We start from the raw sequence: 23,413 nt of genomic DNA, 5'->3' as shown, positions 1-23,413 counted from the left end.
TGAGAATAGAATAACTGCTACATTACTTCCTATGAGATTGTCTATACTACTGTCCCTAGAGCTCCAGTGTGTGAGTATTTTGAATGTGAAGCTCATCCAGAACTGAGGATGGAATAAATGGCTAGGTGTGATATGGCTAATATAAATAGTATGCCTACATTTATATGAATTAGTGGATAAGATACGGGAAGAGGAATTCATGTTGTGAGAGCCAGGGTTAAGGCTAGCATTGGGGCAATAATATATAAATTGCTGATGTTGATGGACATAGTGGTTCTTTAATAAGTAATTTGAATGCCTCAGCTATAGGTTGTAATAATCCATGTGAGCTGATGATTTTTGGCCCTTTCTGGATTTGTATATAGCTTAGGATTTTCCATTTAGTTAATATGAGGGATACTATGGTGAATTAAATTGGGTAATTTGTGAAAGAATGTTGATTATAAACATATTCTTAGGAAGAGAATTTGAACCAGTGCAGATAAAAGTTTCAGTTTTACATAATTACCGGGCTCTGCCACCGTGACAAACCCTGCTCTACAGTAGGGTATGTATAAATTAATTGAATGTAGATTATATCATCATTTATTTTGAAGACATTTTGTAAAGTAAGCCGTATTGCTCTTGTCCTTTCATACTGGAAGAAATCTGCAATAGACAGAAACCAACCAGGATGACTCCAGTCTGAACTCAGATCACGTGAGACTTTAATCGTTGAACAAAGTGACAATTAATAGCAGTTATACCATTGAAATGTCGTGATCCAGTATATCAAGGTCATAAACCATATTGTTGATATGAACTCCAGAATACAATTACACCGTTATCCCTAGTAAAACTTGTTCCATTTATCAGTGTTTTAGAAGAACAGGTGATAAAGAATTTTGACTAGCTGGTCTAAATTGTAATCACTCAGAGGTGGTTTTATTCTCCAAAACAAATGGCGCACGGGCTCAAGGCGCACCAGCTTCAGTAGTTGTGGCACGCAGGCTCAGTAGTTGTGGCACACTGGCTTAGTTGCTCCGTGGCACGTGGGATCTTCCCGAACCAGGGATTGAACCCGTGTCCCCTGAATTGGCAGGTGCATTCTTAACCATTGCATCACAGGGAAGTCCCAGAATCGCAGTCGCCATTTTAATACACCTTCAGCCCAAAGAATCCATGGAAGATTGTTACAGAAAATAAGAGAATAAAATATTGGAAGGACTATAACAGAAGCATATAGTACACTGTTCATATAGACACATCCCAAGCAGTTACAAAGTATATTAAAAAGGAGGCTGCAATTTTCAAAGAATAAGATAAATTTTACCCACAAACTCCCAATATTTCCTGAAACGTTGCAATCTGAAACCCTACTGGAGGAAGCAGAACATTCCAGGAGACATTCTACAAATGAAGGATTCTAAACCCTGTGGGTGGATAGGGAAATCTGGAAGGAAGGTACCCTCACCCAAGGAAAGTGAAAATGGTTCCTATACTTTTCTCACATCACATCCCTGTACAATTCCCATTGATCTTGGTCCAGGCATTCCCAGTCGTCTTGAGAGAAATCTATGGGCACATCCTGGAATGTCAGCAATCCCTGAAATTAAAAGTACACATGGCATGTGGCCACGGGAAGAGTTCATAATGTGACCCAAGAAGAAAACAGCAAATTAAGAGAACTGGTTTTAATTTAGAACAGTGTCTTCAATTATCCACTAATATATATATATATATATATGTATATATATATATATATATATATATATTTAATTTTTTTTACAAAGTAACTTTCTCTATTTCTAACTACAAAAAAGGAGTATGTCATGTGATCCACAAAACCAGTATACTGGAGACTATACTTATCTGGAAAAGACATGATAAAATGATGGTTTCAACACTGGCATATGCATTTTTGAGTGTTTTATTTATATCAAACTGGATAAAATGTGTGTATTTCTCAGACAGAAAAGACATGTTGAGATAGAAATGTACCTTTCAACTATTCATGGGTCCACAAGTACACTGGGGAGATTGTAAAATTGCAGATTCTGATACAGTAGGTCCGGTGGGCCTGAGTTCTATTTTTTTAACAAGCTCATTTTTTTTTGTTTTTGTTTTTTTTTTTTTTTTTTTTTTTTTTTTTTTTTTTTTTTTTTTTTTTTTGTGGTATGCGGGCCTCTCACTGCCGCGGCCTCTCCCGTTGCGGAGCACAGGCTCCTGACGCACAGGCCCAGCGGCCACGGCTCACGGGCCCAGCTGCTCCGCGGCATGTGGGATCCTCCCGGACCAGGGCACGAACCCGTGTCTCCTGCATCGGCAGGCGGACTCTCAACCACTGCGCCACCAGGGAAGCCCAACAAGCTCATTTTTAACTAGTGATGCCACAGTCTCTGATTCATTAACGACAATTGTGAATAGCAGAGACATAATAAGGCAAGGTAAAAATTCATAGTTAACTTTTAACTTCAAGTGTTTTATGGAGTTCACACGTTTAATACGATAGTAAGCACAGCAGCAACAATCATTTGTGAACATTTACTGTAGACCGTGGATCTTTCCGACATTTTGTGTAGGATTCCAGGAAAAAGGTCTGCGCTGCGGCCACAGTGGGCGGGGCTCCCAGGCCGGGACGCCCCTCCAGGACCCCCGACAGGGCCCTGCGCTCGTGGCGGCTCCTCTCCTGGCGCCCCGCTCCCTCCCGGAAGGCCTCGGGGCAGAGCGGCCCCACCCGCTGCGCCCAGAACGGAGCCCGCGTTTCCGCAGAGCTGGAACTCCCCGCTCGGGGTCTCTTCCCTCCGCCGTCACGGAGCTGCCACGGGGCCCGTGGGGAGGGCGGCCTCACTGAGGCTGCCGGCTGCGGAGGGGCCCCGGCGGCCGAAGCCGCGACAGACTTCGGGACGGCGGGCCGGGTACGTGAGTCCGGTGCCCGGGCGGCAGGGCAAGAGCAGCTTCTGAGGGGCAGGGGTTCGCTGCCACCCGCCGCTGCTGTTCAGAACGAGCGGCGCCGGGGTCTGGTCCCAGGGAACTTCGGCCCCTCCTCTCGGCCCTGCCCTCGGCCTGGCTCGCGGGGCCTAGGGCCGTGGAGAGGGGGCGGCCTGAGCGGTCTGAGGGGACACGGGCAAGGGAGGCGCAGGGTCCGGCCGCAGCGTCAGCACCCCTCCTCCCGACGGCGGGGAAAGCGGCCGAAAGTTCCTCCCGAGGCTCGCAGGCCTCTTATTCAGCCGAGCCCCTCTGCGCCCCTTCCTCCCTGAGCTAAAGTACCGGGGGGAGGGGACAGGGCGGGGGGGCTGGCGCAGGTGTTGGGGGACGTGAAAAGGTGATTGTCAGCTAAGGAAAACCAGCTCTCCCAAGGTGAGGAATGCAGGGCTTTCCTTTTCATAGGCAGATGCCAGAGTTGGGCTCACCGAATTCCTTCCTTTGATATGCACCTCAGCTCTCTGGGGCCTGCATTCTGGATTTGCAGGTTTACTGAGATGGCAAGAAATATTCCATTTCTCACAGGCTTTAGGGGCAGACAGTGAAAAAGAGTCGGAGAATCTCACTTGGCATGTACTTTGGTTTACGTATAGATAATATTTATACTTAACTGTGCTAATAGAGGCTCTCGAGCCCTCTATGTATTAATGTCATCAATATCATAAGATAAATGCCTATAGAATTGAGTTAATCCAGTTAAATAGGATAATGATTTTAAAAGGAAACATAATAGAAATATAACAACAAAACCTTTACCACTAAAGGCTGGGTCTGGAACAGCCTAAATAAATGTTCCATTGTTAAAATATTGAAAGAGTATTCAATAGAAATATCAACAAAAATGACAAATAATAAGGGCAGCAGAATGTTGAAATGTTCTATCTTTATCATTAAAGTGGCAGAAAATCATTTATTAGTAGGCACTGGGGCAGAAGATGCCTGATTTTATATCTTTGTCATATTTGTGCAGTTGTTTGAACAAGTAACTGAAAGACAAAATGGAAAAACAAGGAGATTTGTGCCTGAGATCATGGTGATGTGAAACCAGGGATGGCCCCCCTGTGCCAGGTGAGTTAAGTTTACATCACAGGTAGCCCTCAGAGCTCCTGAGAAACAAGGGCTGGAATTTTTCTTCTGCGATGAATAGGAGCTGTTGAGTCCCGTTCATTGAGCAAGGAGTAGGTCTTGTCTACTACATATTTGTTTTTGGAACGGTATCTGTGCTAATTTCAAAGTCTTGTTTTATGAATAACCCCAAATCACCTTTCCCCTGAAGCAGGCGTAAGTGTTTTTTCTATTTGTGTGACTCTGTTCTGTTTTAGTTCAGTTCATGTGTAGCCATGTTTACATTCCCTCTATAAGTGATATGTCATGATGTTTCTTTTTCTGTGTGCCCTATTTCACTTCGAATTATTGTACCTAAAGCCACTCATTATGCTGCTACTAGCCTTATGACATTGATTTCATGGCTGAGTGATATTCCATTGTACTTAAGTTCCACAACTTCTGTATCCATTTTGCTCTTTCCTGGGATATTGAACGTGTACCGAAGTCGAGGATCTTGTAAACAGAGCAGGCCTAAGCTTTGGGGTGCCTGTGTCTTGTTGATTTTTAGTCTTCGCAAGATATACGCCCATGAGTGGAAGTGCCCTATGCTCTGTAGCTCTATTTTTTAGATGTTTTAGGAAACACCATACACTTTTGCAGAGTGTCTGTCGGCAATTTTCATCCCGCACGTCAGCATAACAAGGTTCCCTTGTTCTCCATGGCCTGTCCTGCATTTGTGGTTTTTACACTTTTTTCGGATGGCCGTTTTGACCGGAGGGAAGTCAGACTTTTTGTAGTGCTGATTTGCATTGCCCGCTTGCTTGGTTGGCCAAAAAGGACATATGCGTTTTTACCTGAATATATTCAGGAAAGAACGCATTCGCCCTTTTTGGCCAACTGCATCATTGTCCACGTTCTGCCGCTTTTCATGTGCTGTCAGGGCCAGTCCGATCTACCTCTTGAAATCTGTTTCCTGCAATTCTGCCTTACTTTCAAATTCTCTTCGTTCCCTTAACTCAATGTATTTTTGGAAGGAAGTTGTCATTTATAACTGTGTAGGTTTGTGAGTTGCAGTGCCCCTGAGTTCCATGTTTCAACTCGCTTTTTTTGTTAGCTGGCCGGAAAACCACAGGATCGCTTCAGGCCCTATTCTGGTTCCGGGGCGTGAGGCTGAGCGTTTGGTTAATTCTTCTTCGTGATGGGAAATTAGAGTGACATGTGCCTGTCCAAACATCTACAGCTAGTCTCTCATTGGTTCCCCCTCTTCCCGTTCATCCTCCGCACATATTGCAAACTGTGCGAAACAGGAGGTTAAAGGTGCTGACTCTCCAAGTGGGGAGATTGTTAGTAAAGCGGCTGGAATGGTGAACCCGAGCACCAGGAGATGAAAAATGAGGTGCTTTGTAGAAACCTTTCATGATCACACGGTGTACCATCCTCTGGGCTTCCCATGCATCTTTTAGCTATAGGAAGATTCCCTTGAACATGGAGAGTTGGGACCCAAGGAATGGGTAGTACGCAGTATTACTTTAAAGGATCTGCATTTGCTCACTCAACCTCACCAATCCTCTCAGTCCCAAGAGTGTCCAGCCTTATGTCTCATCCTGCTGTGTGTCTAGATGTGTTCAATCCATGTTGCATCACAGCCCCTGAGCAAAAGTTATAAGGGTCTTTATGTCTGTCACTGTCTTTTTTATTATTATTATATTGGTTACAGCTGATTTTCAATGCTGTTTGTTGCTGTTCTACATCCACTTGATTCATGTAGAAACAGACATCAATAAATTCTTTTTCAGGTCCTTACCTTACATAACTTTTTCTGGTGACTTGAGTGTGCTGAGTGCAGTTCTTTGAGGTACCATGTAGACCTTGTCTATTATCAATTTGGTATTTGGAACGGTATCTTTGCTAATTTCAACCTCCTGGATAATGCCTCACCCCTCCCCACCTTTCCCTTTTAGCAGCCTTATGTGTGTTTTCTACATATTTGACTATGTTTCTGTTTTGTAATTTATTTCATGTGTAGCCATTGTTGATTCTACCTTTAAGTTATATCTTATGATATGTGTCTTTTTCTTTCTGACTTATGTTACCTAGAATGATCTTACATAACTCCTCCTGAGTTGATGCAACTGGCCTTATTTCATTGATTTCCTGGCTGAGTTATATTCCACTCTACATACGTACCACATCTCTTTTATCCATTTTTTCCTTCCAGGTATATTTAGGTTTTATCCAAGTCGAGGCTCTTTTAAACAGAGAGGCGGTAAACGTTGGGGTGCCTGTGTCCTGTCGATTTTTGTCTTTCCCAAGATATTCGCCCATGAGTGCAAGCGCCCTATGCTCTGTAGCTCATTTGTTTAGATGTTTTAGTAAACACAGTACACTTCTTCAGTGTGCCCGTTGGCAATTTACATTTCCACTATCAGCCTCACAGGGCTCCCTTCTCTCCTCGCCCTGTCCTGCATTTCTGGTATTTACACTTTATGAGGATGGCTCTTCTGACTGATGCGAAGTGATACCTTTTGTAGTATTGATTTGCAATGCCCACCTGTTTGGTTGGCTAAAAATGGTGTATGCCCTTTTCTTGAATATATTCAGGAAAAAAGCATACGCCCTTTTTGGCTAACTGCACCATTGGCGATGTTCAGCGCCTTTTTTTGTGCTTTCATGGCGAGTCCTTTCTACCTCTTCAAATCCCTTTCCTGCCATTCTCCCTTGCTTACAATTCCTTTTCGGTGACTTCCCTCAAGACATTTTTCAATGATAGATATTTTCAACTCTGCAGTTTCGTGAATTTTAGTGATCGTGAGCTCTATTTTTCAACTTGTGTTTTTGGGAACTGGCCACAAAACAGTGGGGTTTCCTCAAGCCGTATTCTTTTTCCATGGGCAATCTTAGCCTTTGGTCAATTCGTCTCCCTGATTGGAAATTAGAGTGACATGTGCCTGTCCGAACACCTAGGACTTTTCTCTCATTGTTTGTCATCCTCCTTCCGCTTCATCCTCTGGACAAATTACAAACTGTGCGCAGCAGGATGTTGAAGGTGCTGACATCCCCAGGTGGGGAGATTGTTAGGAAAGACGCTGGAGGGGTGAACCCGACTACCAGGAGATGAGGAGATGAGATGCTTTTTCCAAACTCTTCCCGACCAAACGGTGTACCACCTTCTGGGTGTCACAGGCATGTTTTAGTTGTAGGAAGCGTCCCGTGCATGGTAAGAGAACACCAGGGATGTTTCCAAATCAGTGTCTCCCCGACCCCCAAACTGGGGAATTTTACGCTACGGCTACACGTATGTTCATTAAGGGCCTTGGGCAGTAGGCAGAGTCCGAACTTAAGATGATTGAAGTCTTCAGGGTCAGAAGTGCTGACCATCGGCCTCCCTTAGGTTACATTTTATCTGTCATTGATAGATGATGTCAATAAAAATATCTATTTGTTTTCAGATTATTTCCACTTATAGGTTATTACAAAATATTGAGTGTAGTTCCCTGTGCTATACAGTAGTTCTGTGCTGATGATCTATTTTATACATAGCAGTGTGTACGTGTTAATCCCAAACTGTTAATTTATCCCTCCCTGAACCTTTCCCCTTTGGTAATAAAAACTTATAAGGTTTTATGCTTCTCAGAAATGGGGGAGCCGAAAGAGAGGTATCATTTTCAATGGAAAGGCGTTCAAAACAATATTGAAGCTTCAGCCAAGATTATTAGATGTACACCCTTGGAAAGAAATCACTTCATTTCTCTAATGTTGACCTGAAAAATAAGACAAACCCCTTCACTGAATTTGCTTAAATAAAGTGATGGAAATATCAAATGGAAGTGTTGGAAACATCTTATTTTACCCAAGCCTTATACACTGCTCTAGGTTAATTACAGTTTGGCTCACACATCTGTTCTTTGAAGTTACAATGTTCTCAATTTCTGTCACTGATCCTGCAGATTGGGCCCCAACAAGGGTCCCCTGCCCCGTGTCATTGGAGCCAAGAGAACAAGACTGAGTTTGGTTCAGAAGCAAAGGAAGCTTTATATTCTGATCAGGGAACGGAGAGGTGAGAGCGTGTGCTCCCCCGTGGGCTGTGGGCCGGGCTGCTGTGTAGGGATCCCGGCAGAGTCAGCGGGACGGAAGGGGCGGAGCTCTCGAGGGCCGGGTTGGCTGGAGCTCAGGCTCCATGTCGCGGAGTCTGCACGGGGCCCCGCGAGCTGAGGTGTCGGCCCAGCCATTTTGCACCAGGAAATAGGTCCTGAAGTGCCGGCTGTGGGACCTCTGCATGTGGAAACCTAGGAGCAAGTGAAATTAGACAAAGCACAAAGGAATAAAGGTTAGACTTTATTTTATTGCCCAGATTCTATGTTGATCTCCCAGGAATTTTTAATGGGCTCTGCTGGTGAGAAACCCCTCCTCTGCCTTTTGTCCCATTCCTCATTGTTGAGGCGCTGAGGGTGCAGACCCCGCTTCTGTAACTGCTTCGTGCTGAGTAGGGAGTCCTCATACCCGGGGGGAGGGGCAGAACTTCTCCCCAGCAGCCTCCAGGTGATGCTGATTGTCCCCAGGGCTCCTCCCTCACTCCTCCTCTGCCTGAGCCCCAGCATTTGAAGTGTTATAGATTCTAATGACCTTTAAGGGTGCAGGAAAGAGATGCGCAGAGACGCTGGGGGAGCCGGTTGTACCCCGCCCACATTTGTTCGGCCACCTTAGGCTGATGGTTTCTGCCAGCCTAGATGCTCTGACCAGTAGTCTGCGCTTTCTTCAGTTAGGCCCCTGAATTAACGTACAAACAGCACCAGGTGTCAGAACCGTGCCTGCTCAACTCCCAGACAGTCCAGGGCCGGTGGTGATCCAGACCCATGACGGCCACTGAGTCAACGGCCTTTTCAAGTAGCCAGGAGTCCAGCCGGTCTCATCGGCCACCGTCACCGCGCTGTCTTTAGGCTTTTCTATGGTGACAGCGTTATTTACGGTTCCCCCGCCAAGCTTATTAGCTCCGCTCTGGGTGCAGTAAGTCCTGCAAGCAGTAGTCTGCTCTTTGGGGGCACGCTCTTGTTTTCTGAGAGAAGATCCACGTCAAGTGATGGTCACACGAGTCATCATGGGGACCCGTTGCCCCCGGTTGTCCCTCTGGAGGTTGGAATTGGAGGGTTTCCTCACTCGAGGTCAGTGTGCCCACGGAGCGACCCCTGCAACTTCAGGGCATGGTGGGTGGTTAGGTTCACCGCGTGCGGTCCTTTTCCCTTAGGAGGGAGCTGGCCTTGCGGGCTGCTGATTTCCAGGTTTTTAGATACCCCCAGTATCCTGGCCGGATGGGGCGGCGGGCCAAGCCCTTGGTGACCGTACTTTCTCCTACCTGGAGGGCATTCTTGCATTGTTCCATTTCAAGTGGTCCCAGTTTTTGCACTAATACTCCAAGGACGATTCACCTTCTACCGGGAATGTAAAGGTTAAAGGGTTTAGCTAAATTAGGGAGGTCCAGAGCAAGGGTCTGAATTAACTGCTCTTTCCATTCTTGAAAGACCGCTTCTGCATTCTATTCGAACGGATCATCATCTTTTCCTTTCAATGTTTCATATAGAGGCCCAACTATTAGACTGTAGCTAGGGATCCAGATGCAGCAAACCCCGACCTCCCCAGGAACCCTTAAGCTGTCTTCTAGTTTTAGAAGGGGTAAGGCTGCAAATGGCTTCTTCTCTTTCCTGGGATGGGCTTCTCCGACCTTCTGTGAGAATGAAGCCCAGGCAGGTCACCTTAGTCTGTGATATTTGAGCCTTTTTCTTGGACACCTTCTATCCTTTATTGGCTAGGTAGTTCAGAGGCCTCCTTAGTAGGGCTGGTGATCAGAATGTTGTCTGCATATTGAAGGAGGGTTCCCTTCTCCAGAGGTAGATCTTTGAGGTTTTAGTTAAGTTTCTCCAAAGGTGGTGTGGGAATTTTTGAACCCTTGGGACAGGACGGTCCCAGCAGTATTGTCTTTGTTGTATGTTGAGTCCTGCCAATCACAAGCCAAAATTTCTGTGACCTCTGGGACTAATGGAATACAGAAGAAAGCAACATGTAAGTCTAATACAGAATACCATATCCTGGTGGATGGTAGAATGACCAGCAGGGTGTAGGAATTAGGAACTACTGGATGTATATCCTCAGTGGCTTCACTGACTGTCCTGACATCTTTACCAGTTCCCCAGCAGCCCACGGGGCTCCCGTGGTCAGGCCCCTTGCAGGATATACAGCTCACTTGGGCAGGTACCCAGCAGCCCACGGGGCTCTCGTGGTCAGGTCCCTCCCAGGATATGGAGCTCACCTGGGCAGGTACCCAGCAGCCCACGGGGCTCTCATGGTCAGGCCCCTCCCAGGATATGGAGCTCACCTGTGCAGCTACCCAGCAGCCCACGGGGCCCTCGTGGTCAGGCCCCTCCCAGGATATGGAGCTCACCTGTGCAGCTACCCAGCAGCCCACGGGGCTCTTGTGGTCAGGCCCCTCCTTGGATACGGAACACCCCTGTGCAGGTACCACGGCAGGGCTGGGCACACAGGAACCGTGCACATAGCCCTCATTGCAGAGCACCCCCATCTCACCTGTCACTCAGAGCTGACACAGAGAACCTCAGAGCAGGACTTGAACTAACAAACAGCAGCTCCGACAGGTCTGTGACCCTGGGCGTTACTCTTTGTGGCCTCCCTTCGCCTGGTCTTCCAGAGACTTGCACTGCAGCCGGGGCACCAGGCCTCTGTCTCCACCCACCACCCCTCTTCTCCCTGACTCCTGGGTTCCTCTCATTAGGAGAGGGTCTTCTTGAAGTTGTCTCCCACTCATGGGCCAGATAAAATGATTAGAAAACAAGCCAGGGCTGCAGCCCCTTGTCTATCCTGACCCTCAGGATGCCACACCTGTTCCTTGGAACTGACCGGTGCAGCAAGGTCCATTTTCTGCAACTGTGAGGCCCTGAGGGGCGAGGATTGTCTGGCCTGGGCAGCCTGACGCAGCCGGCCCGCCCTCCCCAGGTGTACCTGAGCTGAGGTCAGTATAAACACCGCTCCAGGCAGCAAGAGCCCCTGCAGCTCTGCCTGATGCCATATTCTCTGTCCCGTCAGCAGTCTCGGGGCTGGGCTGGTGGGAGGGAGTAGGGCTCTGTGGGTGGCCCGGTGTGAGTGGGGCTCTGCTGGACTTTCTGCAGGAGTTGCCGGGCTGCCACCTGCTAAAGAAGAGGATGTGTCACCCATACCTGCCGCTGGAATTTCTCCCCGGGCAGAGGTGAGGAAGGAAAAAAGCAGTGGGGGCCGGGACAGGAGGGGTACGTCAGGCAGGGAGATGGAAAGCTTCCAGAAGAGCACCCGGGGCCAGGACCATCCTGGCTGGCCTGCAGGCCCCACGTCGGCCTGCGTGCTGTGGCTGGTGTGGCTCCACGGCCTTTCCTCTAGGTTTCCAAGTCCTTGCACACATTCAGGTGTTCTACCTGGGAAGGGTGGGAACAGTTCAGCAGCAGCTGGCCTGGGGGTCAGCTCACGTTTACTCAGGGACGCCTCGGCACGGTCCCCCAGCTTTGTAATGAGGACGCTCCTTGTAGGGGGGCTGCTGGCTGCATGGGAGATGATTCCCCACCTCTGACCAACTTCAGAATTGTTTACAACTGGAGCAAGTGTCCTGATAGGGTTTTCCTCTGTGTAACTAGTGGGTTCTTCATTAGCAACGTGAACGGTGATATCAGAGGTCCTGAATCGGGATGGAAATACTTATCCCCAACTTGTACAGGCATAAAAACCTGGGGAGGCCGCGTGCAGCCGGCACCCTTAGGGATGGGCTTCCGACTGACCCCTCAACGGTCTGGTGTCCAGGCACTGCTTTAGAATTTCTGGGGCCCAGTGCTAACTCTAAGGGTTCTGTAACCCAGCCTCTGCTGGCCTTTAATGAGACCCGCACTTCCAGGATCCTACAGAGCAGGGTCCGTGTGACTGTTCTGTAGCTTCTGTAACAAATGACCCCAAGCTGGGTGGTTTAAAACAACAGGAATTCATCCTCCCCCAGTCCTGGAGACCAAACATCTGAGATCCAGGTGTTGCAGGATGGAAGTCCCTCCAGAGGCTCCAGGATAGGGCTCTTCCTGCCTTTTCCAGCTTTGGGGGGCTCCAGGCATCCCCAGGCTTGCGGCTACAGCCCTCCCGTCTCTGCCTCTGCCTTCACGTGGCTCCTCCTCTCTGTCTGTGTTTCTCCTCTTTTGTCTCCTAAGGACTCTCTCAATTGGATTGAGGGCCATCCTAACCCAAGATGACCTCACCTCGAGATCCTTAACTACATATACAAAGACGCTTTCCCCAGATATGGTCCCGTTCCTGTGTTCTGGGGGGCACATCTTTTGGGGCCAGCATTCAACCCATCACCTGTGTATAAAATAACCCTCATTTTAGGAGATTACCAAGGTCCCGTATAGACTGGCACAGAGAGCAGCCAGCAGCCATGTGGGTGGGGGTCTGGGGAGAATGAGGACCCTGGAATCACCTGGGAAGGATGAAATCCTGGCTGCATTAGGTGAGCTCTTCCACCACGGGGCCCATGGAAACAGTCCCTCCACTCTGTCCGTGGAAAGGGACCCAGTGCTGAGTCCAGAAATGGTTATATTGCAAAGCTGGCTCTTCTGGGATTTCATCATCAATAGCATCATGTAACCAGTAACTACGGGCTTGGAGGAGTCACTCTGGCACGTGATGACAGCACTGTCACTTTAGGCTCATCAAGCCTAGAATAGGAATGTTTGAAGGAGAAGAGTTTGGGAGATTGCGAAGCTTGGTTGTTAAGGAAACTGAGCAGGTTTGTCAAGGTTGTCAAGGAAACTTCTCGCTTAAACTGAAGGCAGGGCTGGGAGAGCTGAAATCCAGGGATATTTTAAAGGGGCTGCTCTGAAGCACCATCACCTGAGAGGTGGTCTCAGCGTGAGCTGGGCTTTGAGAAAAGTGTGATGAGATTAAGCCTGACTTTCTGTGACAGCTGGGGAGGGGTTTGTAAAGCACCTTGGCTTTTAAGGCAAAGTTTGTTGCTGGAACAAAGTGTCTTCCAAAACTGGGCTGAAGCTCAAGATGTCTCTGTCCCCTTCCTGTGAGAGTCCAGGGCAGGTGGGTGTCAGGTCCCAGGCTCTGCCCCCCCCCTTTGTTTCTCCTCCCTGCTTCCAGGTGAGGGCTTCAACCAGCAGGGTGGGGTGACCACGGGGGCATCGTGCCCTCCGTCCTAGGATGCAGGCTGGGCAAGGCCCTCACCACCTCCACCCCTTCCCCTTGGTAACACGAGACACTGTGCCCCAGCTGTAAGGGGTGGGAAGGCTGGGAGATGCAGGGTAGCTCTGTACAGGAAAAAGGGAAATGGGTTCTGATGGGCAGCTGTGCGGCTCTGTTGTGAAGGTCTCCCAGACACTAGCGCACAGATTATGGTTTCTGTGAAGCTTCGATGTTTTGTGGTTCTGGAAATCCTATAGGAGACGGTCCACAGCAGGTGAAGCTAATGCTCACAGTGGAGGTGGTGAAGCCAAAGGTCTGCGGTTCAGACTGAAGGTACCGATGTACATGCAGGACAAAACCATCTCACGTGAATGGACTTCAGGCACGTTTAACGTGAATGCAGTCGTGTTAATGCCTAGCATCTTCTACCTTGTGCCTCCTCAGGGACCCCCTCCTCAGTGCCTGGGGCTCCTGTAACTCAGGTACAGGGGGGTGGAGAGTGGGCTCTGTCCAGTCTGAGCCCTGAGTTACCCTGTGAGTCTGCTCGGGACCACAGTAACAAGTACCACAGACTGGGCAGCTTGAATAACAGGCCTATCTCCCAGTCCTGGATGCTGTCGGAGATCAAGGTGTCTGCACGCTGGCTTCTCCTGAGGCCTCTCTCCTTGGTGCTTAGACAGCCATCTTCTCCCCAGGTCCTCACAGGGTCTCCCCCTGTGCCTATCTGTGTCCTAATCTCTTCTTGTAGGACATCAATCCGATTGGATTAAGATCCACCCTAGTGACCTCATTTTTACTTTGATCATCTCTTTAAAAATCCCATCTCCAAATACAGACACATCCTGGGGTCCTGGGGGTTAGGGATTCAGCATGTGAATTTGGGGGTCATGACTGAGTCTATGCCATCCTCCTTAGGAACCAAGTGTGCCTCGGTCCTTCCTTCCCTCAAGTCATACGAGGTGATGTAATGGCTCAAGGAGAGGCCACTCGTGCAGAGTTTATATCCCAGCTGGGGAAACCTTCTCTGCTCTCTCTGATCAGGCAGTGGCAGTGCCAGCCCCCTCCTGAGGTGAGCAGTTCTGGGGTTTCCTGCCATGTCACCTGGCCTGCTGAGGTGCTCAGTGTCTGGGAACCCAGGAGCCAGCAGCCTAGTGGGGATGCCGGAGACTCTCAGGGTCTTGGCAGATGTCTCTCCCAGCAGATACCCTAGCGAAAGTGGGGAAACTTTGGGGGATTACAGGTGGGAGAGAGCCACAGTGTCGTTTATGCTTCAGAAAGTCCACGTTGGGGTGGGATGTGATACGCACCGTGGGGCAGGGAGGTTTGTCAGGCCTGATGGAGGAACCAGGCACAAGATCGGGCTTGGGCCATGGCTGTGGGCATAGAGGGGAATTAGTGTGGGAACTGGCCACAGACTATTGTCGAAGTATCTGCTTCCCTGTGCACCGAGGCCGAACAGAAATATGGAGACAGGGGTTTTGGAGGAAGAGAAAGATGGCTTTATTTTTCTGCCAGGCAGCAGGGAAGACACAGCTGGCTATCACCTCAAGAACTGGGCACCCCTGTTTGAGAATCAGGGAAGATATGTGGGGCTCCCGCAGTCCGGGGTAGAGGATAAGGATCAAAGTAGTGAAGGTCTTGCATTCCTCCTTTCCTTTGCATTATTTCAAAACAGTCATAGCTGGCATCAGGTCGCCTGGTAATTGGGGTCCAGCAGACTGGTAATTGCATCTATTTGCCTCTGGTTTATCGGCTGGTGACCTTGTTTTTGAAATGAAAAACTAGGGGGTGATTTGTTATGAGGGGCGTATAGAATCTAAGTGCGTTACATAATGAGGTTAGGGAGTGAGAGGCAGGGGCTGTAACACACACAGTTAGGGGTGATGGGTGCCGAAGGTAAATTCCATAGTGTCAGGGAGTGAGGTTAGCTTTGTAAAGTACAAATCTAGTTACTACAAATGAGTGACAAAGTGAAACAAGGAGTGATGAGCTCTTTCAGGCCAGGTTATGTTTCTTCTCTAGCCTGTTCGCTGTCCCCTTGTTTCCCTTGTTCTCAGGGCAGGGAAACTTCATTTCTGTTTTTGCTGCCACAAGACTGTGGAGGAGGAGCTGACAGTCACTGGGGCACAAGGCAAGTGGGAGGCTGGGAGGCCCCAGTGTTACCGAACCGAACGTGTGTCCGCTCGCCCGAGTGCAGCAGAGCCAGTCTACTGACACGGGGTGTGGTGGAGGAAGGTGCAGCCTTAATTGTCAAAGTGCCAATACAAGGAGGCCAGGTGGCCTGTGCTCTAAAACCCCGAACTCCCTGAAGGATTTCAGCAAAGCAATTTTAAAGGCCAAGTGAAGGAGGGGGGGTCGCAGGGTATGTGATCAGCTGGTGCACGATTCTCTGATTGATGGTGAGGTAACGGGTGGTTAACGTTATAAATTCTTAGGCACCAGAAGCTCTGGGGCCACCTGTTCATGATCAGCAAGTAGTTAATTTCTTCCACTTGGTGGTGGAGGAAACATGCATCAGATACTGTTATCCAGGTACTTCAGAGAGGAGCTACAGCAGAGGATGTGGGGGAGGGGGTCTGTCCTGGGAAGGCCCCACACGGTCCTGCTCGGTTACACCTGGTGCCTGGGCTCAGCATCCTGGGAAGGGGGGGCTGCTTCTGGGTGTGGGGAGCTGCAGGATCCCAGTCCTCTGAGGGGCCTGCTAGCCCCCAAGGTGAGATGGGTGTGCAGTGACTGGACGGAGGCATCTGGCCTGGGAGAGGGGTCCGGGCTGGAAATGTCACTGGAATCATCGCAGGGAGGGAGAGGAAAGGCAAAGTGGGGGCAGATGGGTCACAGCAGATTAATGCAGGTGACTGCAGTCCTGTTGGAAACAACTCAGAGCCAGAAAGGAGTGGCCATCAGGGGCTCAGCTCCATTCTCTTGTTCCTTTGTAAAACCACTGTGTCAGAGTTTGAGACACCGCCAGGAGATGTCTGGGCCCAGTGCTGCCATGGCTTCATCAAAGGGCCCAGGGGGAACACAGAACCACTGCAGGCCCCGCCCATGTCCTCACTGGGAATGAGTCCCATCGGGGCTCCTGGGCTCACAGACTTCACGGCACCTCTGTCCTCAGGACTGGTCTTCCTCCTTCCTCTCACCTGCTGATCAGAGGCCCAGGAACCCCCAACCTGGCTCCACTCCCAGGGCCTGGATTCAGAGGCCCAGGAGCCCCCAACCTGGCTCCACCCCCAGGGCCTGGATTCAGAGGCCCAGGAGCCCCCAACCTGGCTCCACGCAGGACCTAGATTCTGGGACAGCTTAGGGGTAAGCAACACCCTCACGCTCCTTTATCTGCTTAGGGGTGAGAATGTCTTAAACGCTGCAGTTGACTGATTATGGAGGGCCGAGTGTTTCCAGCAGGTATGGGTGGAAAGATGGGGTGTGAAGTTCCTATGTCTGCAGGGTCTTCCCAGCGTGAAGATCTGTGTGTTCCCCCCGGCCAGTCAGCATCCTCCCAGGAAGCCCAGATTCAGGATTACGAAGGCAGAGGCTCTCCCCTTGCGTACCTGTAACTTCGCACTCCCACAGCAAGGAGCCTGGCTCCCACCACATGCCATTTATCTATGCATTGCTCCTTTCCACGTTACATGTGCAGAGGTTTCAGAATTGTTAGCTACTACACCCTGGAAAGAACTTCGTAAAATAAAGCCCACTGTTTATATATGGGCCATTTTTCCTTTAGCCTACAGATTCCATTCATTTCCAAAGGTAACTTAAGTCAGCAGCTTTTACCCCATCCCCTACAGTGAGTTGTTTCCACATATTTCTAATACAGTTAGATTCTGTCATATCATGTAATCCATCCTGCAACACTCTTACACCATAAATAACTAAATTTGAATAGATTATGATTGGCCCCTTGGGCTACACATGTCTATGGGCTTAGACAAACGCATAGTGACAGGTATCCATCCTAGAGTATCACATGGACTACTTCAAACCCCCCACCCCATGATCTGCTTATCATCTATGTAGCTTTGCCTTTCCCAGAATGTCATCAGTGGGGTCATACTGTGTGCAGCCTGCTCGGACTGGATTCTTTAACTTAGCAGTATATACTGAAGATTTATCGATGTCTTTCCATAGGTGGATGGTGCATTCCTTTCTGCTGAGTAGTATTCCACTGCATGTGTATGGGAGGAAAAACAATTTTCCTTCTACTTTTCTAGGTTCTTGGTTGAGGCCCCCCCTGCCCCTGTAATAAAAGACAGATTACCAGGAGAAAAGCAGAAGTTTAATAACATGTATACCTTCTGAATACAGGGGGGATACCACAGAAAACTGAGTCACTCCCTGAAATGACCAAAACCATCCCCTTCAATACCACCTTCAGCTAAAAACAGAAGAAAGATGTTGGGGAAGGGGGGAAGGCCAGTTATGGCAGGTTATCATGCAAAGCACAGTAAACAAACGTATGGCTGTTTGCACATTTAAGTCAGGACTTCCCCATTGAAAAGAGTTACTTAAGATTTAATTATCCTTCTATTTTCGGTGCAAAGAGGGACATACTCTTATAAATGGAGATTTCTCCATTGTAAATGTCCTTCATAAAATGGCAATCTCAGTTTTCTGAGATTTTTTAAAAAATAAATGTATTATTTTATTTTTGGCTGCATTGGGTCTTTGTTGCTGCGTGCAGGCTTTTCTCTGGGTGTGGCGAGCAGGGGTGCGCGGGCTTCTCATTGTGGTGGCTTTTCTTGTCACGGAGCACAGGCTCTAGGCTTGCAGGCTTCAGTAGTTGTGGCACACGGGCTCAGTAGTTGTGGCTCTCTGGCTCTAGAGCGCAGGCTCAGTAGTTGTGGTGCACAGGCTTAGTTGCTCTGTGGCATGTGGGATCTTCCCGGACCAGGGCTCGAACCTGTGTCCCCTGACTCAGCAGGTGGACTCTTACCCACTGAGCCACCAGGGAAGCCCTATTGATTTTTTTAAAACAGACCAATAATCCTTATGCCAGAGAGAGATATTTTGGGGTGGCATATTCTACTCGCCTTGACATGGATGTACCCCAATTTGCTTATGCATTCATCTTTTGAAGGATATCCTGATTTCAAGTTTTTAGCCATTATGGAAGTGCTGCTATGCATAATTGCATCCTTGTTTGCATTTGGACATAGATTTTCAAAGCAGTTGCCTAAATACTGGAAGTATGATTGTTGGATCCCAACGTGAGACTTGTTTAGCTTTGGAGAAAACTGTCATTGTCTTACAAAATGGCTGCACATGCATCCTCCCAGCTATGAGGGTGAGTTCCTTTTGTTCCTCGCCCTCTAGCAATTGGTATTGTCATATTTTTGGAGCTTAGCAGTCGTAATAGGTGTGCTGTGGTATCTCATGATTTTAATTTGTAATTCCCTAATGGTATATGATGTTGAGCTTGTTTCTGTATGACTTTTACTATCTGTATCTTTTTTGGCGGGATGTCTGTTCAGATCATGCTGTTCATGTTCATGCTGGGAGGAGCCCTGTCTCCTCGGGACCTGTTGGGGCTTTGGCTTCTGGAACACACGGGGCTGAGTCCACGCTGATGGCCGGGCTTCGGTACAACCCGGGGTCAAGTCCACACTAACGGAAGCTGGGTCTCCTCAGGACCCGCTGGGGCTTCAGCTCTGGGACACTGGGGGGTCCAGTTCATGCTGACATGAGCCTGGTCTCCTCAGGACCTGCCGGGAGGTAATGCCGCCGAGGGAGAAGGTGAGGGAAAGTGGGGAGAAGGTTCTTATGAATGGCTGACCGCTGTGGGTGTCTGTCTTCAGAGGACCCAGGAGAGGAAGGGCTTGATGTGGAAAACTGGGTTTTTGACCCCTTTTGTGTGGGGTGTAGACAGTTCAGTGTGTTCTTTGGCATGTGGCGTCTTGTTTTCCCAGCACCGTTTATTGAGGGGCCTGTCCTTTCCCTGGTGAATGTTCTTCATTCCTTTCTTGTGAATTAACTGCTCACATACCTGTAGGTTGATTCCTAGGCTCTCTGCTCTGTTCCTCTGGTCTGTGTGCCAGTTTTTGTGCCACTCCCACACTTTTTCGGGACTAGCTTCATAACAAAGTGTGAAGTCAGGGAGCAAGATGCCTCTAGCTCGTTCTCCTGCCTCAGGGTCGCTTTGGCTCTTCTGAGTCCTTTGTGGTTCCACACACAACCTAAGATGGTTCATTCTGTTTCTATGGAAAATATCATTGGACTTTTGGTAGGGATGTCTTTGAATGTGTACATTAACAGGCCTTCAGCGGGGGACACTGTCAGGGAATGACTTAGGAACAGCATCAGGGCCTTTGCTGGGCCAGCATTATGGTCTCACTGAAAGACATGATCAGGACCTGAGTTAGTCACAACGTCAAGGCTTCAGTTAGGGAAAGTTTCAGGGCCTGAGTTAGGGACAGCCTCATATATTCACTTAAGGACAGTAACAGGGCTTTCCTTGAGACAGAGTCAGGAACTTGGTGAGAAATGAGTCAGGATATTAGCTCAAGATACTGTTCAGATTTTAGTTATTGATTGCAGCAGGGCGCATATTAGGGAAAGATTCTGGGTCATAGTGAGAGATAGTGTCAAGGCCTTTGTTAGGATTAGTCAGTGCTTAGTTAGGGAGAGTATTAGAGTTTAATTTAGGAGAACATGCAGGATATTAGCTTGGGACAGAGTCAGGTTCCGGGCCAGGGATAGTGTCAGGAAATGACCAAGGGAAAGCGTTAAAACCTTAGTTATTGAGAGCATCACGGTCTTAGTTAGGACCAGCAAGAAGGCCTAAATCACGACCAGTTCCAGGGCTTCATATAGGGACAGCGTCAGAGCCTAACTAAGGTAGAGCCCAAGTGCCTAAGTGAGGCCTCTCTTTAGGATCTGAGTTAGGGAAAGTGTCAGGGCATGACTTGTCAGCAGCATAAAGGCCTCTGTGGGATCAACGTTAGGGTCTTCATTAAAGACATTATCAGGGCCTCTGTTAAGGAGAGCCTCAGGGCCTCCTTTATGGACAGCATCAAGGATTAATTTGGGCCAGTTTCAGGACCTTGGTAAGACCTGGGTCCAGGATATTAGCTCAGGATACTATCAGGACTTTAGATATGGCCGGCAGCTGGGCCTTAGTTAGCGACAGTGCCAGGGCCTGAGGTAGGACTAGCATCATGGCCTTTGTTAGGTACAGTGTCAGAGACGGAGCTAGGAGTTTTTTCAGGGTCTGAGTTCGGTGTAGTGTCAGGGCCTGAGTTAGGACAAGTCTCCAGGCCTTAGTTAGGGAGAGTTTCACAGCCTCGGGAGTAATTTCAGGGCCTTATTTAGGGACAGCATCAGGGATTTAGTTAGCATGAGAGGAGCCATTCCTGCTAGCACCTTGAAAGCCGACACACGCAAATGCAAAAGTGAACCGTGCACGCTGCTGTGAAGGAATATTCCACAGCAGTTGAGTACATTTTCTTTAAGGTTAACAAGAGTTTAAAAATTATTTTTTTAAAGAAACAATATTCACGAGTTGAAAGAATTTCATCCTAAAGAAGAATCTCTTTAGCTAAACTGGACATTAGTTAAGGACAAGGTTAGGTTAAGGTCTAGGGCTAGTGTCAGTTAAAATGACCTAGGGTTGGTGTCAAGGCCTCAGTTACATAGAGAATCAGGGCCTAATTTATGACCTTTGTCAAGGTTTCTGGTAGGGACAGCGTCAGAGCCTGACATAGGGAGAGCGTCAGGGCCTGGGTGAGGCCTTGCGTCAGCCCCCTAGCTGCAGACACTGTCAGGGCATGACTTAGGGGCAGCATCACAGGCTTTGTTGGGTCAGCATTCGGGTCATAGTGAAAGACATGAGCAGGGCTTGAGTGAGTCACAGAATCAAGGCCTCGGTTATGGAAAGCTTCAGGGCCTGAGTTAGGCAGAGCCTCCGGTATTCACTTAAGGACAGTAACAGGGCTTTCCTTGGGACAGTGTCAGGATTGTGGATAGAAGTGCGTCAGAATATCGGCTCAGGATAGTGTCTGGATTTTAGTTATGGATTGCAACAGGTCCCATGTTAGGGACAGATTCCGGGCCTTAGTGAGAGATAGTTGTCAAGACCTTAGTTACTGAGAGCATCAGGGCCTCCTTTCTGAAGCAATGTCAGGGCTTCAGATGAAAACAGCATCACGGACTGGCTTGGGGCGAGTGACACGGCCTGAGTGAGGCCCAGCGTCTGTCCGTTAGCTGGGGCCACTCTCAGGGCATGACACAGGAGCAGCATCAGTGCCTTTGTTGGATCAGCATTATGGTCTTCGTCAAAGACATGATCAGGCCTTCTCTTAGGGACAGCGTCAGGGCTTACTTAGGGACATTTTCAGGACCTTGGTAAGTGATGGGTTGGTAAATTAGCTCAGGAGAGTGTGAGGACTTTAGATATTGAGGGCAACAGGGCCCTAGTCAGGGACAGTGTGAGGCCCTGACTTAGGACGAACATCCAGGCCTTAGTTAGTGACAGTGTCACGGCGTTGGGACTCAATTCAGGTCCTGAAGTCGGCACAGCATAAGAGCTTCAGTTAGCATAAGAGGCAAGATATTAGCTAGGTACGGGGTGGGGGTAAACTCTAGGGATCGTGTCAGCAAATGACCTAGGGATAGCGTCAAGGCCTGAGTTACTGAGAACCTCAGGGGCTTATTTAGGACCAGCATCAGGGCCGGACAGAGGGCCAGCAACAAGGCCTGAGTGAGACCCAGTGTCAGGCCCCCTGGCTGGAGGCACCGTCAGGGCGTGTCCTGGGAGCAGCAGCAGGGCCTTTGCTGGGTCAGCATTCGCATCATAATGAAAGACATCAAGAGGGCCTGAGTGAGTCACAGAATCCAGGCCTCAGTCAGGGAAAGCTTCAGGGCCTGAGTTTGGCACAGCCTCAGCTCTTACTTCAGGAAAGCGACAGGGCTTTCTTTGGGACAGGGTCAGGACCCTGGTTAGAAATGTGTCAGGATATTAGCTCAGGAGAGTGTCCGGATTTTAGTTATTGATTGTAGCACGTCCCATGTTAGGGACAAGTTGCAGGCCTTAGTGAGAGATAGTGTCAAGGACTTAGTTAGGATTAGTCAGGGCCTTAGTTAGGCAGAGTATTAGGGTTTCAGTTAGGATAAGATGCAGGGCATCAGCTTGGGACAGAGTCACGTTCCGAGCCAGGGATAGTGTGAGGAAATGACGTAGGGTTGCTGTCAAGACCTTAGTTACTTAGAGAATCAGGGCCTAATTGAGGACCTGTGTCAGGGCTTCGTGTAGGGAAAGCATCAGAACCTCACTTAGGGAGAACATCTAGGCCTGAGTGAAGCCTAGCGTCAGCCCCCTAGCTGGAGACACAGTCAGGGCACGACGGAGGAGCAGCATCAGGGCCTTTGTTGGTTCGGCATTCGGGTCATAGTGAAAGACATGAGCAGGTCCCGAGTGAGTCACAGAATCCAGGCCTCCGTTAGGGAAAGCTTCAGGGCCTGAGTTAGGCAGAGCCTCCGGTATTCACTTAAGGACAGTAACAGGGCATTCTCTGGGACAGTGTCAGGATCGTGGATAGAAGTGCGTCAGAACGTGAGCTCAGGATAGTGTCTGGATTTTACTTATTGATTGCAGCAGGTCCCATGTTAGGGACAGATTCCGGGCCTTAGCGAGAGGTCGTGTCACGGCCTTAGGTAGGATTAGCCAGGGCCTTCGTTACGGAGAGTGTTAGGGTTTCATTTAGGATAAGATGCAGGACGTGAGCTTGGGACAGAGTCAGGTTCCGGGCCAGGGATAGTGTCAGGAAACGACCAAGGGAAAGGGTTAAAACCCGAGTTATTGAGAGCATCGGGGCCTTGCTTAGGACCAGAGCCAGGCCCTAAATCACGACCACTGCCAGGGCTTCATATACGGACAGCATCAGAGCCTAACTGAGGTACAGCCCAAGTGCCTAAGTGAGGCCTCTCTTTAGGATCTGAGTTAGGGAAAGTGTCAGGGCATGACTTGTGAGCAGCATAAAGGCCTCTGTGGGATCAACGTTAGGGTCTTCATTAAAGACATTATCAGGGCCTCTGTTAAGGAGAGCCTCAGGGCCTCCTTTATGGACAGCATCAAGGATTAATTTGGGCCAGTTTCAGGACCTTGGTAAGACCTGGGTCCAGGATATTAGCTCAGGATACTATCAGGACTTTAGATATGGCCGGCAGCTGGGCCTTAGTTAGCGACAGTGCCAGGGCCTGAGGT

At 49.0% G+C, this 23,413-nt stretch overlaps 1 long non-coding RNA gene across 1 annotated transcript in view; it reads left to right on the top strand.

Annotated features, from left to right (window-relative positions):
* Positions 1–2,646: 2,646 nt before the first annotated feature.
* Positions 2,647–23,413, top strand: part of LOC136794867 (uncharacterized) — a 71,904-nt gene continuing 51,137 nt past the window's right edge. The window contains exon 1 of the long non-coding RNA XR_010842279.1: positions 2,647–2,897. This is a non-coding gene — a long non-coding RNA (uncharacterized lncRNA). The remainder of the gene's footprint in view (positions 2,898–23,413) is intronic.

The sequence above is a fragment of the Kogia breviceps genome, chromosome 9, assembly GCF_026419965.1.
Source record: "Kogia breviceps isolate mKogBre1 chromosome 9, mKogBre1 haplotype 1, whole genome shotgun sequence".
Taxonomy (NCBI): Eukaryota; Metazoa; Chordata; class Mammalia; order Artiodactyla; family Physeteridae; genus Kogia; species Kogia breviceps.
The sequence above is the reverse complement of the archived record's forward strand: the minus strand, read 5'-3'. Positions and strand labels throughout refer to the sequence as shown.